General features: G+C 35.6%; 1 protein-coding gene across 5 annotated transcripts in view; it reads right to left on the minus strand.

Annotated features, from left to right (window-relative positions):
- TENM3 (teneurin transmembrane protein 3) overlaps positions 1-18,826 on the minus strand; it is a 1,309,047-nt gene that overhangs the window by 451,125 nt on the left and 839,096 nt on the right. For 4 of the 5 annotated variants that reach the window (XM_032684675.1, XM_032684682.1, XM_032684680.1 and 1 more), the window contains one exon: positions 11,081-11,132. The gene's annotated coding sequence lies outside the window, so the exon portion shown is untranslated. Of the gene's footprint in view, positions 1-11,047; positions 11,133-18,826 lie in introns of all 5 variants that reach the window. The other variant, XM_032684674.1, reaches the window with a different exon arrangement.

The raw sequence follows: 18,826 nt of genomic DNA on the forward strand, positions 1-18,826 counted from the left end.
GGAGGGGAACTATGGTCTATCAGGTCGGTTTCAAGATAGCTGCATCTTGCTTTTCAAAAAATGATGGACTTAGTATTAAAATCCTCTAACATATTTATATATGTATTTGGCTTCTGCTTTGCTTCCTCTTACCCTCCTGACATTTCAAAAGTTATCTGCCAGATCTTACAAATGCTCTCCTCTAAAAATAACTGCTGACATTTGCAAGTGGCATGCACTAATCACATTCAGAACAGGAGTTTTTACATACACTTATTTGTGCCTAACATTTTTTGTAGACTTTGGCTCTGATTGTTAAAAAAAAAAAAAAAGGTGAAGACATTCCATTGCTGCACTAAAACAAAAAAATTAAACAATTATAGCTGGAGAATTTTGGCACTATGTTGGGGTTTGGAGTTGTCTTTTTTTTTTTTACTTTAAATAGTCACTTGCCTATCCAGTTTTCAGCAAGTGAAGGAAGGCAATGGCAGTCTGCCTCATTACTCAGAAGAAAATCATGCATGTTACTGAGTAACATAAAATTGGCTCCTCCTGAAAGATGACCTCTCTGACAAAGGGAAGTAGGGACTTTTAAATTAATTTCCTGCATTCAGCACTTAAACTTCACCCTAGGACTTCAGAAGCCCCTCACTTCATCTAGTCACTTCACGAACTCTGAACTACAATGCTGTTGCAGGAGCTCTGTCCCCAGCTGTTGAGGCTCTAACCAGTTTCCACACCCAATTTGGTTTCAGTTTGGCTTGCTTTGGATATATTTGTCTTACAATATCATGGAAGAAACCTTTTTTTTTTTTTATGGCTTTTAAAGAGTACGGCTGCTAATCAGTGACTAGGAGGCTGGGGCCTGTGCCAATTGTGAAAAAATTTCCAGTTGGTTTGCTCCCAGAAATTAGAATTTTTTGCATTCTCCTAGTGGATGCTGGTCCTTCAAATCAGCAATGTGAGGTTTTTGTTATCCATAGCAACCAGCTTCTACCTTATTTACCTGACATGTAGGAGAAAGAGGGATCATCAAAATCACTGTCATGTTGGCTGAAGACACTATGCATTTGCTGTGGGATTTTAAGGAGGGAACCCTGTAACTTCCTGCCTGGACTCCATTTAATATTTGGTACATGAGGTTATTAAACTTCTGACCTGCTTTCAAATCTATCTGTTTTCACTTCAGTCTTCAGTATATCTTAATCAATGTTTCAGTCACAAATATAAAAAAGAATCACAGATGTTGCGTATAAAAACTTAAACCCTGAAATTAAAAAATCATGAAGATGCTTCCATAAATGTTTGAACAAATTTGCATATCATTTCACAAAGAAAAGCATTTTTTTTTCTCTCTGAAAAGACCTTCTAATTCTCCATTAATCACATGATGTGACTCAGAAGCCTGAGATCATGTAACTGCACTAAGGTGAACAGGGGAGACAGGGTGTCATCCATAAGGAGCATTCCTACTCCAAGCTGTCAGACTCTGATGGGGTATATTTGGTCAATGATACAATGTATCTTTTAAAATGTCTGCTTAAGTAATAGATTCTCTCTCCTACCCCAGTGGGAGAGGCAGTGTAGGTGAACTTTACATTACTTATAAGAAAGATACAAATATTTAGCCCATTATGCTGATCCTTGCATGGCTCCACCACTACTGTGGCATCTGACTGTCTGCTATTCTACTGAAACGACATGACCTTCAGTACCTATTAGAAGAGCTGAAAACCAATTGATAATAAAGAAAAAGGTGTTTTCTTCCTCTTTTTTTTTTTTTTTTTTTTTTAAGAGGAGACTGGAGAACATGTGAATAAAGAAATGTCTACATTCACTGTATTCTTCTGGTAAACATTTTCTCATTTCCACGTTAAACAGAATAGAAACCCTATTATTACCTGTCTTAAGTTAGAGTTCCTGAATCATAACATCTTATTTGCCGCAGAACACATACTACTAATTGAGGTTCTGAAAAGTGAACGAATTAGCACATTCTTAAATGGATTTTCTAGGTGATTAATACACCTTAGCTTGATCTTCCTTAAATTTAGGATACAGACCTTTTTTCCAAGCTATGCTCCTTTAAGAGAAAAATATGTGACCGGCTTGGTCATGTAAATAAAATACCTCATTGCTGTCTGTTACCTGAAAGTGTTAAGAACTACCAAAAAAAGAAAGAAATCTGTCACAAAGAGTTAAACTAAAGGTGAAACTTTTTATGTAGTCTGGAACATAAGAGAAACCATTTCATTTTTATATCAGATTCTGTCTGTTCTGTACCAACAAAGTCACATATAAACAGAGCTGAAATGCAAAGCACTTTCAGTTGGGTTCAGACTGGAAGAATCTTCTTGATGGAGCTTGTCTCAAAATCATTTGAAGTCAAAAGTGTCTATGCAAAACCATTAATCTCAAAATGTGTCTAAACACTATCCTGGAGACAGGCTACAATTTACAGTCCTCTGTGACAGGCAAATCACTGGTAGAGCCCTGTCATTTAACCCCAATGATTTCTTCAGTGGGGACGGAAAGAAAGGTTTTCATACTGCCCTGTCATAGAAGGGCTACAGAACATGTCAACACTGTATAACTTTACATAAAAATTAAAGCAATATGTAGGCACTACAGTTATGAAAAAAGATCAACAAGGTGGGCTTTCAGATCGGTGTCATTGATAAAAACTCACTACATAAAGACAGCTTTGGCATTTTTTTTAGGAGAAAATATATTGGAAAATGTATTTTCTTTTGCATCAGTTTTTTGCTCTACATACTTTAAATGTAAGATGGAGCTGTCTAGTTTTATATAAGCTGACAGTACAGTTTCAATCTCCAGTTGCCTAATGGTACATGTTTGCTAGCAGTAGAGTACACCAGCACAACGGTCAAGCTTATCTGCCCAATATACACAAATCTTGTAAAAATTCTGATATTTGTTTTTCGTATATTGTATATTACATTTGCATTTGAAAAAAATGTTTCAAGATACATAAATGAGAAATCATATTCCACACCTGCCATCACTGCAACTTTTTTTGTGCAATGTGACAAGTAATTAAGTTCATGTTACATACAACCCTTTGTTTAAAACTGTATTCCTAGAACATTATCTAACACTTATTGCTGCTGGGTGGTAGGAAAAACAAATGCCAGAGAGGCACACATGGAGTTCCCAAAAGTAATCTGGTGCTTCCTAACTTTTCTTGCCCTGATCTTCCTGCAGAAAGACTTCCATCTGTTTTGAGGGATATAGGTGAAAGTTACGGGGTTGCATTTTCCTTGCAGGTCAGAGCTGGCAGTAACTTACCAACAAAGGAAACTCAGGGGAAAAACAGGCACTCCTGTGCACTTAGGGAACTGGGCAATGTGCCTCAAGGATGGTTATAGTTACAGCCAACTCAAAGATACATACCAAGGGTGCACTAAAAACCATGTGCTTCTCACACAGGTAGAAACTGGTGAAAAGATCAAGGGCTAAATCAAGGTATTGGAGGGAGGAAGAAGAGAAGAGACCCTTAGTTGTACTTCTCAATGTCTGTGACTTTCAAATATGTGTTTTGATATACTTTACTACTCACAGGCATCCACAATCACACACCTGGCCATCAGCTCATCTGCACTTGCATTTGTTGTATCAACACCCTGAAAAATCCTACTGGACTACAAGATTCACTACCTAATACTCAAGTCTGACCAGATACTAGTAAAAATTAGATAATCTTAAGACTTCTTTAGATTTAAACAAAAGAAGTGTTACCCACAGGGTCACAAATATCAGTATGGTTTGACTCTATCTCCAAAACCTCTGTATTTCTCTTCTATGTCAGGGGAACACATATGTCAATGGAACTCCTATTTGTAAACTCTCCAAAACTGAACTGTGCTCCAGTTATGAGAGTAAAACCAAACAAAGGCATTTATCCAAACCCCATGAAAGGAACAATGACACCAGTTTGGAGACTGGAGTCAACGTGTTTAAATGCAGTATGTGGGTTTGGTAGACAAAGCAAACTACTTGAAAACAGACTAGATAAGGAATAACATGTGTTTTGCAGTGGCAGTAAGAAGCACATAAAACCCCCCTGATTATGAATTCATTGGCATCTGCTCATTCAAAATTAGTTATCTTTCATTAATGATAATAGTATTTTTTTATATTTTTGAGGTATGTTAAGCTATCAACGCTAACTTAGATAATCACAAAGATAGTTAACTACTAACTTAAAAAATAATCAGCAGCATTAGGCAGCAGGTAAAATGTAAATACCCTTAAATTAGAAAAATGTTATCATTTTAACATTTGTAAGCCATCACTTTTCATAGCACACTGCTGGCATTGTGCCATGTTCAGCTTTGTAGAATGTACATGAGTCAAGCAAAACACAACTTGTCACACTGTGTCAAAAATCAATATTTTCTTCAAAAATTGAGAACTGAAGATTGCGCTTAGAGGGACTGATAACACTTGTTAAATGACAAGGCTTACAGAAGGTAGCTATTAGCATTTCTGCATACTGGTTTAATCCAGATACCTCAACTTTCATTATTAACACTTCAACATATTCCAGCTCTGAGCTTTCCCTATGAAGAAGCACTTAGTTTTGCTGAACTCTGACAGAATGTGCACTGAGATTCACTAATCTGGACAAATGCCCATAGGGGCCAGGGCCTTAAAATTATTTTAATTTTTGTTTTGTAGCCTGTAACTCCTGAGTTCTATCCTTCCATTTTTTTTCATAGCTTCAGATTTTCTGTGTGCATGATATTCCCCACCATAACCTTAAATTATTCTGTCCTTCTGGTGTTCAGTGGCAGTCTCTGAGGCTTGGGCTTTATTCTCCTTCAGGGTTCATTCTTCTTCTAAATACTCATCATCCATTGCATTCTATAAAGAGAGTTCCCAGCAGTAGTTTTTAAAATAAAAGATAAAATGTTCAGTATCTGAACATTTAAGGCTCTAGTGTCAGTACCTGGAATGCCTCCTGTTGACAATGATGGTTATCACTGGGGGCAATTGAGATCTGTTCATTCTGAACTGTCTTCAGAAATCAGCCTTATCTGATTGTTCTCTCAGATCAAAAGAAATAGCAAGACAAAGAAAGCTGTGCATATTCTTTCACTCTGCACTTTGTTGTTAAAAAAGGAGGAATCCCACTAGGACCCATAAACCACTTTTAGATATCCCTAATCTTTGCTATGGATTTCTATTTTTTCCATTTATTGCCAGCTGACTTACTAGATTTTGATATTTTAATGACATAGCATACTGTTAGGAATTATTGTGAAAAACATATAAAAAATCTAGATAGACAAAAGAGCATTTATTGCTTAAATGGAAATGACATGTAATTCTCAGCATTTACAGCTGAGATTAGACCTTTTTTTCCACATGATAGACATGTACTCAGTAATAGGAATACTTGTGAAGTCTCCAAAATCACACCTGGAGCTTGTGTACTTGGGCACAGTTACCATATTTTTAGATATTTCTGGAAGGTAGCTTGTATTGCATCTTGCAGCAGGTTCAGTCTCAGTGACTAAATAACTACCTTCATCAACTGTGCAGCGAGTAGAACAGAGGAATACAATACTTTTTAAACTTTTTTTTTCTTTTAAAACCAGCATAGTTACATTATTGCTCACAAACAGGGTGTGAAATAGTTTGTACCAAATTTTCACTTAAAAACCAAATTGCAATCGGACCGTGCATTCACATTCAGCTTCACATGTGCTGGAGCTGCAATTTTTGGACACTTTGCCAAAACTCAGTAGGACTCTGCTGAAGATTCTTACTTTTGTATAAACAGCATTACCCATGTGGCTGGTTAATAACAAATGAATAAAGGAAGCATACATTTTACACTGCTTTATACTCTCTGAAACAACTATTATCAACTATATTAAAATTTTAACATGGAACCTGTATCTTACACATGTTTTGTACATCTGGATTTTGGTACTTACTATTAATTTATATACTGCTGAACAATTCTTGGGAAGTCTCTGCAGTCTCTGTATAATCAACCAGTTCCTTATTTTCTGTCGAGTTTTGCCTGGTTCATTGACTTGTGTCACTCAAATGATCTGTCTGAATTTATTTTTTTTCTACTAAAAGAAAATTAGGTCAATGACCATCTTCCTGACACCCATAAAGCTTCTGTTCACCTTTCTGCTTGTCTTACTATAATGCTAAAATGAGTTTTGTGAACAACATAATTTGTACAGTAGCATCAAGCATACTGAGCCAGTGCACAGTCTCTTCTCTGTATCTGTCTGATGCTGAAGAAAAGGATATAGATGATGACTGGACCAGAGACCAATTTCCCATCAACTCAGAAGTGTAGTATGTCCTTTTCTGTCACTGTTAACTGAGGAAAATGCCTCAAACCTCTTCAGAATAGATCTGGAGGTCAAATCGGTTTCAGAAAACTCTACCCCTTCCTATAGAGATTGTTAAACTACATCAAACCAGCAAAAAAATCAAATGTTGTTTCTTATTTCACACAAAACATTCAGAAATCACAATGTTTTTAACACAAAAGCAGAATGCTGAGAAAAAGAATAAAATCAAGTTCTTAGTTCTGTCAGCAAAATACTTGACAAATTGAGTTCTACCAGCTTCTGGTTCAGCTTGAAGTACCAACTTCAGGTTTTCTTGATTTCTATGCTTCCTGACTTAGCTCCCTCAGGCTATTCAGGTCAGAAGGATTCAGCAGATTAAATAAATAAAAAAAAAATCATAATACAAAATCTACCATAAATTAGCCTTAAAAAGTAGTTCAAAGAACCATAACAAACCACAAGAAAGCGATTTCAGTCTCTTGAAAGGAAATAACAAAAATGCTTTTTGAAACAATAGTTCAGTGGCTCAAAAATAATTGAACCTCTTTAAATAACATGGCAGCAGTACTTGTGGCAACTCAAAGCATCAGCTAGACTATTTTAGACATGTTATTACTACGCCACAAAAGTGAAACTGTCAAACTTATTTAACATTTTTCTTAAGAAAGCAACAAAATCTTCAATTCATTACCTTCTTTTTTTGGCATGCAAGTGATAAACAGTATGTACAAAAGAACACAAAAAAAACCCAGAAGAGAGACTTTTTAAAGGAAATTTTTCTGCTCTTTTTTATCTAATACACTACTCTGAACACCCACATCCTAATTAGTTCAAATGTATTAATAGTATGTGGCAAACCCCAACTTCTATTTAATTGTAAACATTTTTCCTGAAAAACATCCTTGGTTTTCTACATAGAAAGGAAAATGTTACTATTCCACTATCCAGCTAGTATAATTTTTTTACGGACCAGCAATGACAGTATCTTCTAGATTTTATAATCTGGGATATTTACTCTCTGATGCTGGATTGAATAATATCACTGTTAATAACAACAAGCCATAGAACTAAAAGCAAGTTTTGCCAAACAGTAAAGGGTCTTAAAAGACATTACTGAAAATCCTGGATTGTTCTGACACAGCACCTCCCTAGTCACAGTGTTTTTCTCCCTCGCTCTGTACTCTGAAAGGAAACAGAAATTGTTCCTAAGGGCAAAGGTAAGGTTTCAGGTTTTCAGAAAACAAAAAAATCGCAGAATCATTTAGGCTGGAAAAGACCTTTGAGATCATCAAAGTCCAGCTGTTAACCCAGTACCACCAAGCCCACCACTAAACCATGTCCCTAAGTGCCATGTGCGCAGAGGATATATTTGCCAGAATGCTTCACAGTGAGTCACTTGATGAACTGTATGCACTAGGTCAGCCCTGCCTTGATGAAACAGCACTAACTCTATAGCTACTGTCTCTTGCTTGTGGCTATGCCAGCAGGTTATGCTAAGGCTCAAGAATAAGGGCTAATTTCCACTGTCTGCTGGAATCCCAAGAGGTTTAGGATCTTGCTTATGTGGCAAAACAGGAATGTGTTTTAGCAGTTGCTTTCCACCTGAGCTTTTCAAAGGAGGTATCTCTATACTTTATTCTGCTATTACACAGGTTAAGTTAGATATACTCAGGAACTGCTTAATAGCCTGACAAAATTGAGCTAATTAGTGATCAAATGACTCTGGCCACTTCTGATTAGAAGCATGATGTTGATTGTGGTGATAACAGACTAAAATTTATATCTTTAGTATTGTCCTTGGCTTAAGAGATTGAATTAATAAATTAATACTTCTCAAGAAGAGGTTTTCAATAGGGGCTATACACTGGAGGTACACCACATTCCTGAATGTTAGAGACAGAAATACTTCCCTTGAAATGGTGGAATTGGACTAGGAGAGGAGAATCCTCACTCCAATCCATATTTCCAGAACTATTTGCACAAGGCACTGGGCTAAATCATGACGTTTCCTCCTACTTCTCAGAAGGGAGACACATGGTTGTGAGACGGACCTAGAACTTTTTCCAATTTCAAGGAAATAATTTTCTAAAGACAGAAACTAGCCCCATCAGTAGCCCCATATCGGATTTTGAATGGAAAAAGTGAGAAATTGTATGGCAATTATGTCCAGGAATTCAGGCCTGGGAGACTCCCAGGCTAACTTGATTTGCAGTTCCCTTTACTGAGAAGGATACAGTAAGATACAGTTCAATTAGAAAAAACTGCAGTAGTGGAAATTTAAATTTGTAAAATCAAAGTGATAGAATTACTGACTTCCTTTACCCTGTGACGGCTAAATGTGCAATGGAAGAGAACGTCTTGCATCGGCTTCTTATACATGCTAGTTTCAGCTCTCAGATCTTATCCAGGGATACATTTGTATTTCTACATAAAAGCATATCCTCAAACAGCAGCAGGTACAGATATTTCCAAAATAGCCTTTTAGTTTCTTTCTCATAAGCACACTACAAAACACACATTCATATTGGATTTATGTTTAAGTACTCAGTTCAGGGTAAAAGAGGAGCACCTTTCAAGTATTTGAAAAGATTAGAAGAAATGACCCTGCCCCCAAGTACGACATGTTTTACTAGAGTAACATTCAATACATCCCTCCCAATTAAATGCCAAGAAAACAGGGAAGTAATAACAATGTATTTCGGTAGTACAGATATTGTGATCGTACGTATGTGACAACAAATCGCCAATCAATAAATATACTTAAGTATTCAGGTGAACCAAAATTATATATACAACCCGGAATAAATGATGCATACCTACAATTCCTTACAGGTACTTTTTCATTTTGAAATGACCATAGTCTAATCTAATAGTTCCTAGTCAAAACCCATATTTGATTAAAACCAAAATAAATTTAAGAATGTATGTGTAAATATATTTAAAACTATTTGTATAAATGCTACTCTGGATATTTTTACTGCTTATTTTTCTTTTGCTCAAAATGAGCACAAAGCAAGATTAATTTTTTTAATTTTGCAAGGAAAATCATATCCAGAATCTACAAAGGTCTGTCATTAAAAACTGCTTTATCTACAAATACAAGTCCTAAGCTATATTTTGAAAATAAACCAAGAAAGACAACTAGTACTGCATAGAGAAAATGCATGGAAATATGAAACTTTCCCATCCCTTCCAGACCATTATTTCAATATTAATTAGTTACTAGATTAAAAAAAAGAATCAACAACTGGTCAGTTGTGTCAGATGCAACATTAGATCTGCAAATATCTTTTTTTGGAAATATCTCTTATGTTCACAGTTCCATGAGTGAGATACCATACTACTCCTTACACTGTCCTTTTGTCACATGCAAGAAAAAACTGTATTATTCAGCAATTACAGAACACATTTAAATTAAATATGACAACATATCTAGGAAATGAGGAAGGAATAAAAGCTGGTACAAAAAAGTCTGATAATGAAGACCCTATTTCTGATGATTAAGTGATACAATATCTAAAGCCTTTTCCAGCTTATTGAGATTTTTATTCTATTACATAGAAAGAGAGCAAGCAAGGAGGGGAGGGGGCCAGAGGAAGAAGAATCTGTGGTCTGTAAATGATCAGCACAAAAAATAAATTATAGTCAAGTAACTGAACTTTTCTGATGTGTAAATTGAATCATTCCCACACGCTGGTGTTTTATAATTAAAAGAGCCTTTTCACTGTGGGAAATTTTACTGAATTTTGTATTAAAAGAAGAAACAAACCATCAATCAGGAGGAGGTAGGGGAACTCAAAGAGCTCAACCTATTAAACTTAAAGAGCGTAGTCGAATTCTGAATGACTTGCTCTAGGAAACTGTAGCACTTTTAAGGCAGCTACTGTACAAACATTAACGAGCAGAACACGTTTCTGATCGCTGTTCTAAAATCTTTTGTAGTCACATAGAGGAACACACTCTCCATTTGGTGTCACAAAATGCAGAATATGGTTGTAAATGGACCCTTTTGTGAGGTTCACAAGCTATAAATTACTTGACTTTCGTTACCATTGAGAAAAATCACTGAGCTAAAAACCAAAGGAAGAAAACCTAAACTCCAGGTACTTGTTCAATTCAGTACAGTTGTTATATAAGTACTGATCAGACAGTAAGGTTTGCTCACAGCCAGATTGCTGCCAAATTCAAACATTTCTGAGTGGACACCAGTTCAGAGCTCTGGTACCTTATGTGCTTTCAGCTGAGCTGAAGTCATGGTTACAAATTACATTTGCAAATTATTAATCTAAAGAGGGTCATCATTAAAAAGCATCACAATAGGGCATACATAGGCAGCAGTAGTTTCTTGTGGAAACTTGAGAGTGCTCACAAGGGATTTAATAGGTCATTTTGAGAATTTTATTATTTATTCAATTATGTTCTATTCTTCATGAGTCTGGTATCAGGGCAGAGAATTTATCACCCTAGATATTCCTGCTTGAACAAAACGTTTATATCTGTCAAAGTTTGTGCTCTGTGAATTTATCCCATTTTATATTTTGACCTGCACTGTTATTGCAACAATGAATTAGATACAACAGTATAAATTGTTGATAATGGGCGAGTCAGTAGAAAACGTATACCGAGCACATACTGGCCTATTGAAATTTTGTAGTTTGCTGTATTCTGTCAGCTAGACAGTGGGGTGTCATTTTAAAAACATCAATACAATACACAGGACCCACCAGAGCTTGAGGTTGTAGGATGTTTCATCCTACCTTTAGCTTTCTATGTGGTGTTATGTGAGTAGGTCTCTGAAGAGCCAGGGATCTGCAATGAGAACAGATTATGAAGAATTTGGTTATCAAACATTTTTATTTTGCAATTGCTTAATTATTATTACAGAATACCACAGTAGCTTCAAAAATCAAAACAGGATATGATAGGTGATAATTTTTTTTCTTCACCATTATTTTCCTCTTTGCATTGTGATATACGATGTGTTCATAAACTGTGTATCTTTCCGAAAGTCTAAATGAGATGCAGATTATCTATAATAAAATATTTATTATAGCTACTGCTGGACTGACATGTTACTATGCTGTAAAATGCAATTTTATTTCTCTGAACCGTATGGAACTGTTGATTGTATGTTGCATACTGAATGTAAAAATGGCATTTTAGCGGTCTATGTTCATTGTACCTCATTTGCTTTCACATATGATTCCTTCATGTCACACATGAAAATGTTCTTTCCTTTTTGACACTGTGGAAAACGGATCATGTGGCCTGAGAATTTAATAAAAATTTTAAGAGAAAGGTCTTCCTTACTTCAGCACAGCTGACATGAATTTTCAATTGCAACTTAACAATTTTGTTGATGTATGAACTAGCAAATATATTATAAATCCCCTGTCATAGCTTTGCAAAGCAAACATATTCAACAGTAATGTACATAAAACATATGGAAAAGATAATCTTTCAAAGAAAAACAAACCTAATGGTACTTAGAATATATACAAAGAGCTATTTTCAGAAAGTATTTTTCATAAATATTACAAGCGTACAGTGTTCTGAAATAAACCATAAAATGATTTTTTGGTTTAATAAACAGGAATTTGGGAGTATTTCACATATATAAGACTGAGCTTTAATAAATGAAATGGATACATGGAATAAAGCCCTTGCAAATGACAAAAGTATCTGAAAATCTTGTTTCATTCTTATCTTTCTTGTATTCTAATTATGTTCATATTGTACTGTCTACCAAAACGGGAAGGAAAAAAATTACAATATGTTGAACTGAACAACCACAATTTTTTGTTGCTAGAACTCCTCTTCAAACAAGAATCCAAACAACCTACACAGTTTTTCTCTGAACCTTTAATGAAGCTGTTAATAATAATTTACAATGATGGATGGAATGTGAAAAAAAATGCACACTTCCTATTTGTTTAAATGCTTTTTCCCATGACAAAATGTTTTCATTTCACTGTACTTTCTCATTTTAAAAACGTGGTGTGAAGGAGCTTTTTCTGTTTTGTTGTTGTTGTTGTTGTTGTTGTTGCTGTTTTTGGGGTTTTTTTTATATTTTCTTTTATTTATTTTTTAATTCAAGCAAAATATGTCAAGTGTAAAAGGTCAGCAGTCTCTGGGATTTTTTTGTTTTTAGAGGTATGTGTTAGACTGACTGGTCAAAGAATTAGATGAGGAGGTATCAATATGATCCAAATAATGGTAATGTACTTTTAATGTACTTGTTTGGCTGGGAGAGTTAATTTTCTTCATTGTAGCTAGTATGTGTTTGTGTTATGGATTTGTGGCCAAAGCAGTATTGATAACACAGGGCTGTTTTCAGGGCTGTAAGTGCTGAGCAGAGCTTACACAGTGTCAAGGCCTTCTCTGCTTCTCACACTGTCCCACCACAGAGTCAGTTGGCCATACACAAGGAGCTGGGAGATGACAGCTGACCAAAGGGATATCCCACACCATATGAGATTGTGCTCAACCAAAAAAGCTGGGGAAAGGAGGAGGAGGATGGAATGATCAGAGTTATGGTACTGTCTTTCCAGATAACTGTTACGCATGATGAAGCCCTGATTTCTTGAAAGCAGCTAAACGTCTACCTGTTGATGAGAAGTAATAAATGGATCCCTTATTTGGCTTTGCTTGTGCTCACAGTTTCTGCTTTACCTATTAAACTGTCTTTATCTCATGAGTTGTCTCACTTTTACCCTTCTGATTCTCTTTCCCACCTCGCTCGGGGGCAGTGGTTGGCTGCGTGGGACTTGGCTGCCTACCTGGATTAATCCATAAAAATCAGAAAAGTCATTCTTAATATTGTCTCCAAACTTCTGAAAGGCAGAGGATAAGCATTCTATTTTTAACTTCTGGAGAAACCTGGCTAAATGCTACATTAGATCATAAGATTGACTGGCTCTACGGACTGAAAAAGTGGGTAGATATTGGATGTGTGCATCCAAGTTCTACCTGAACCATGAAAATAATTTCCTATGGTATCTCTAGATACAAAAAGTCAGTAAAAACTCTCCCATATGTTACTTAAACACAACACTTAAGTCTCTTACCTTAAGTCCTAGATTGCAAATGAAATGTTTTTTAAATATATGTGCAGACATATAATAAAATGAATGCATAGCTTGACTGTACAGGCAATGTAAACACGAGGGAAGACAAATACTAATATAAAATTGTAGCAATATGGTGGTAAGGTACTGAAATCTAAAAGATCACTATTAAAAATGTTCCATCACACGGTGACCATTTACCACATCATTGATTCATACCATGTGAGAAATTTTGTTCTTGGTATAAACACAACTACAAAATGGACTTGTACCTCACCAAGTGTCTAAGCATTCTTATTTGTGTCTTCAAAGTATCTGCACCATAGATCTTAATATAGCCTGCTTCTGGAACCCAGACAGAAAAGAGCTTTAAGACAACCTTGTGTTTTCTGTATATGTTATCACTTTCAGGAATAAGTTCTTAGTTATGACTTTACGACTGTGAATAACAGATTCAAGAAAAAGCAGGAAGCTTTCTCTCTCTGCTCTCTTCAACATTTCCTATTTCTAGATTTAGGTAATCGATCTTGTGCTCAAATTTCTTTCCTTCATGATTTCATTTCTTAGGTGCCTAACTGTCCTGATTCACTTAATGAGCATTTCTGAATATATTCTTAGCATTGCACACTTGAAAGTCAGGCTTGGTGACACCCACTGCCAATATATTAAACTCCCTTTGATGCTCTGATCTTCATTTACTGGAGCAGGATCAAAGAGTGCTGCCCTCAGAAACATGGGAAAGAAAACTGAAAATAACAGCCAAAGTCCAACAAATAGCAACAGAGGCTTATCCCTGATCAGCTCTTTCTGAGGTGCTCAGATGTGGAATTCTTCAGTTTCACCTGATTCAGTCCAATTAATCAGTCTGTTGGTTTTAACAGGAAATGTAATCTTTGGCAGAGGGGTTGCAAATAGGAATTTTAAAATTAAAAAAGTGACTGTTAATCAATAGTAGCTCATCTCATGCACAGGCTCTCACAGCAGACCTGGGACAAGTATTCCAGCATAGCGGAAGGCACATGTAGAGAAAAGGAAGAGGAATTTATTGTTGTTAGAACATGTAAATGGCCAAACTTTAACAAGAAAATTAAAGTAACATCCAATTGTTCCTAACTAGCTTCTGGAAGAAGACAACGGAAAGTCATATAGTCCACATAACAGGGCAGCAATATGACTGCCTTGCCTCAGCTGCCTTTCCAAGAGGCAGCAGGTCTTAATCCCTGCAGGACAAGACACATAGGGTTATACAACGACAGCAGTTTCTAGCAGTCAGTTAGGGCTAGTGATTCTTGCTTACCACTCACACAGAGTCAGTGGAATGTATATTATACATTTTGAGGTGGAACATTTTATCCCATGGAGAAAGCGCAAAATAGAAGAGATGGTAAAACATCAATGCTATTTTATTTAAAAAAATGACTCAAAAAAACTTGTAAAGCTGTCCTGCTGCCTGCCAGACAAAACACCGAAATGATGGAGCACATCCTATCTGTTTGACTATTAACTTTAAAGTTCTACCAGCTTGGAACTGGAGTGATTATATTGCTATGTTAATACCCATGAGAAAGCTTAGACTGATTTGAACTGTGGAAGAATACCTTGCACACCAGAAAAGCAGTTTTCAGTTTCAGGACACTGAACTTCAACTTCCTCCTCTTTTGCCCAGCTATGTGTTTAGATGGCAAAAATAGGTAGTGAGTTTTTCCATACAAACATTCTTTCTCCACCTTTGTTGGTAGGGGCTCCTGAGAACCATAAGAACAATGACTCAAGTGTTTGTAAATTGAGGAACTAGCACAAGGTAGAGTTGATGTTGCCATCTAACAAACTACAATTTATGACACTGAAACTAAGCGGGTAAGCACCTTCTCTCAAAATGGGACCCTCCCCACAGTACAAGTTATAAGGAACAGAATGGATGGTGCTAGACATTGATCATCAATGCAAAGAAGCAACCTGGCTACTTCTGTGAATAGTCCTTTTCTATAAATTGTATTTAAGCCATGTTCCTAGACACAGGTGGAAAAAAATCCTCAGTCAAAGATCATGTAGGTAGTTTTTATTTACTAGTTTATTGAGTTGAATCATTAGCACAACTGATCTGAAGTTCTTAGTAATAAATGCATTAGAAACAGCCAAAAGTTGCTGTTCCATGGAGAATAAATAACACCAGGTTCTCAGCACCAGCCTCATGCAGTATGAATGGATGGCCTTTACAGCCTACTGTGGTAAACAACAGTCTGCTACTATGACCCCAGAGATGCCAGAAACCAGGGACCACAGTGTTTGTACTAAGAATAGAAACCGTGATGTAAACAACTATGTAAAACTGAAAGGCACAATGAGAACCTCAGGTCCAGGAAAATCCATCTGGGTAAAATTCATGTAAAAAATACAATGAAAATTAAAAAATATAGATAGATATTCTGTGCAATGTGCTCTAGGATGACTATGCTTGAACAGAGAGGTTGGATCAGATGACCCACTGTGGCCTTTTCCAACTTCACCCATTCTGTGACTCTGTGATATATATATATGCATGTACGTATATATATATTAATATATTCATACATATAGTTTATATAGAACAAACATACATAGAAAAATATGTATCAAATACTATAGTTATGTATAAGTAGTTATTTATGTGTTTATGTTTGTATAAATTTTTAGTTTTATACATCTTCAGTTATATATAACTAAACATATAATTGTTCTGTACAAAATTGTTGCTTGTGTGAAAAAACAAGTGTACTCTATAGACATATTTTATAACCCTGCCACAGTAAAATCCAATTCTATAACTGTATATTAGTTATAAAGATTTACCTCCTTCTACAGAAACTCACATTTTTTATTTAATTGCAACAGAAGGATATCTATATGGTCTCTAGGGAACCTCAACATGCTGTTAATTAATTTGGTTACTAACAGTGATGTGCATTCACTAGAGCTCGTGACACTAAATTCGAACAGTTTTGAAAGACAACCTTGGATTATGCAACATTTTAAGATTAAAGTGTCATTACTTAGAAACTATGTATTTCAGCTCATGAACGACTGTTGGGATTTTTGTTGAAGGATGTTTAGTGCATTTTCTATGTCTGTGATATGCTTTTCCATAGAACAGATTTTTAACATATTATCTTCATGTTCACAGTGCTACTGGTAAAACCTGCTGAGATGCTATAAAGATGCCAGTTACCTGTCATACATGCTTAAAATAATTGGTATCACAGGAAAAGTAACACAAGAGGAAGCAGCATTAAAGAACAAGTCCCTCTGTGATATAATGCAGAACATATGTTAAAAATATGTGTAATAATTGGAGCACCGTGCATCCCTTTTCATATCAAGCCTGGCACTGCTTAAACCGTTTGTAAGTATGAAATTCATGCTATGACTACTGGCTCTTTTGAACAAAAGACCACTTACTTCAGTTATGTGCTCACCCATAGCATGCAACTGTTTCAGCTTCGTGTTACCTAACACCAAGTCCACTATGCAAAACAAACAGGAAACCAAACTACACTTTTGCTATTAAATATCTATTGGATTTTTCTTAATAGAAAGGAAGAGTAAAGCATGAGAAAAAGGAGGGATCAAGGTAAAAGAGTTTAAGAGCAACTGGGATATTTAATTGCTTAAATTATTATGAATGAGGCTACATTAATTTTTACACTTTTATTAACTTTTCAACAAAGCTTTGAATAAGCATAAACCAGCAATGAGCCCTATCTTTTCAACATGGATTTATTTCTTAAATAGAAGAATGGGGGCTTTTGTTTACATAGAATACAATTAATTTTGCTGCTGACGGCACTATGAAACATTTATCCTATCTAGCAAAGTTGTAGATTGAAAAGTATCATTACATATTCTTGAAAAGTCAAAAGATGACTGCACATATGAAGGCAATTTTAGGAATATAAAGACTGCATTTCTACATTTACTTTAGATTAAGATATATTATGATTATTATCATATGCATAGACCTCTTTTCTGCCCTTCCCTTGATACTGTATGTTTAGATCATGAGAAATATTCAGATGAAACCAAGAATGGGCAATGTACATGGAATGATATGACGAGCATATATGACCACAGATTACCACTGAACACTTAGGACAAATTTTGGTAGCTCTGAGAGAACATATTTGAAAACCAGTCATCAAACAATTTTAGTATTCAGAACTGTACTGTCTAAAATCTCAAATTATTGTTAATTAAATGGAGAGTGCCTTTTAAAGGAACTCTATTTCCTCACTGATGAATCAAATAATTACTATTTTAATAAGTTTTGAGATTAGATTATGGACCAGCAAAACTAGTGTTTCTAAGAAGAGACGACAAGATGCTGAAAATGAATGTTTTTCAGTACCAAGACCTTTGCTATCAGAACCCAATTCTGATCCCAGCCCAAGCATGCAACATTTTCAAGTGGTTTTTGCCCCCTCGTTCCAGCTGCCAACATCGATGAAAATGATACACAGATTTCACCAGTCCCCACGTTTAAACCAGACATGCACAGTAGCTAATTCAGACTCTTAAATGCTTAAATTTGAAAATGTCAAATCCTCTCCTTTCCCTCCTAATTCTCAAGTTGTATAATTTCTCTCTTATGCTTTATCTATGTATTATATGCATGGTATCTACTTAACTATTTCTATTGAACTGACAAATTTCCTTCAAATCATTTAATTTATATTGCGTCATACATTTCCACTAACTCTGCGAGTTATGGAGAAATATAATCACTGTCTGGTAGTTGATCAGGTTAGTATTAGATAAGTTGTAATTAGAGCAGAAAATTCAGTAAAAACTGCTGTCACGTATTTTAGAGGCAACATAAACGTGTCAGATAAATAAAAATGAATAGAATAGAATGCACTTTATTCTTTTCGAAGATTTCTTGCAATGGATGTCACAAAAATAACATCCAAGTCTAAGTTAGTTTTGAAATATACAAAGTCAAAGGAGACCTTGCTCACTAAAACTAGATAACCACCCTAGGCTAGCCCTGTGTGTGGTTTTGGATGCAATGTCCTTTGCACTTCTTTTTATTTTTGAAGTCTTTTTAGAAAGGTGTAAACCAGGGAGGATGAGAAAAGTGGGGCTAAGTCTTTTAAAGGGTTTGACGATTTGCTCTTCAACACCTATAACTGGATTTACTTAGAGAAACCCAGTGAAATACTTAAAGAGCTTATGCTGAACCACAAACATTTGCCTCAAGCATACATTTTTTTATCAAACTTTCTGATAATACTTTGCAAGGATGTAAATTTTATCTCCAGATTACTTTGGAAGTTTGGAATAAAACATGTAAAAGAGGGTAGGCCTTTAAATCCAAAAAGTGCTTTGGGGGACACCAGTGCTCTAGAAAAATATGGTTACTGATAGAAAACAGTGGGATATAACTGCCCTTGTCAACCTTGA

The sequence above is a fragment of the Chiroxiphia lanceolata genome, chromosome 4, assembly GCF_009829145.1.
Source record: "Chiroxiphia lanceolata isolate bChiLan1 chromosome 4, bChiLan1.pri, whole genome shotgun sequence".
NCBI classification, from domain to species: domain Eukaryota; kingdom Metazoa; phylum Chordata; class Aves; order Passeriformes; family Pipridae; genus Chiroxiphia; species Chiroxiphia lanceolata.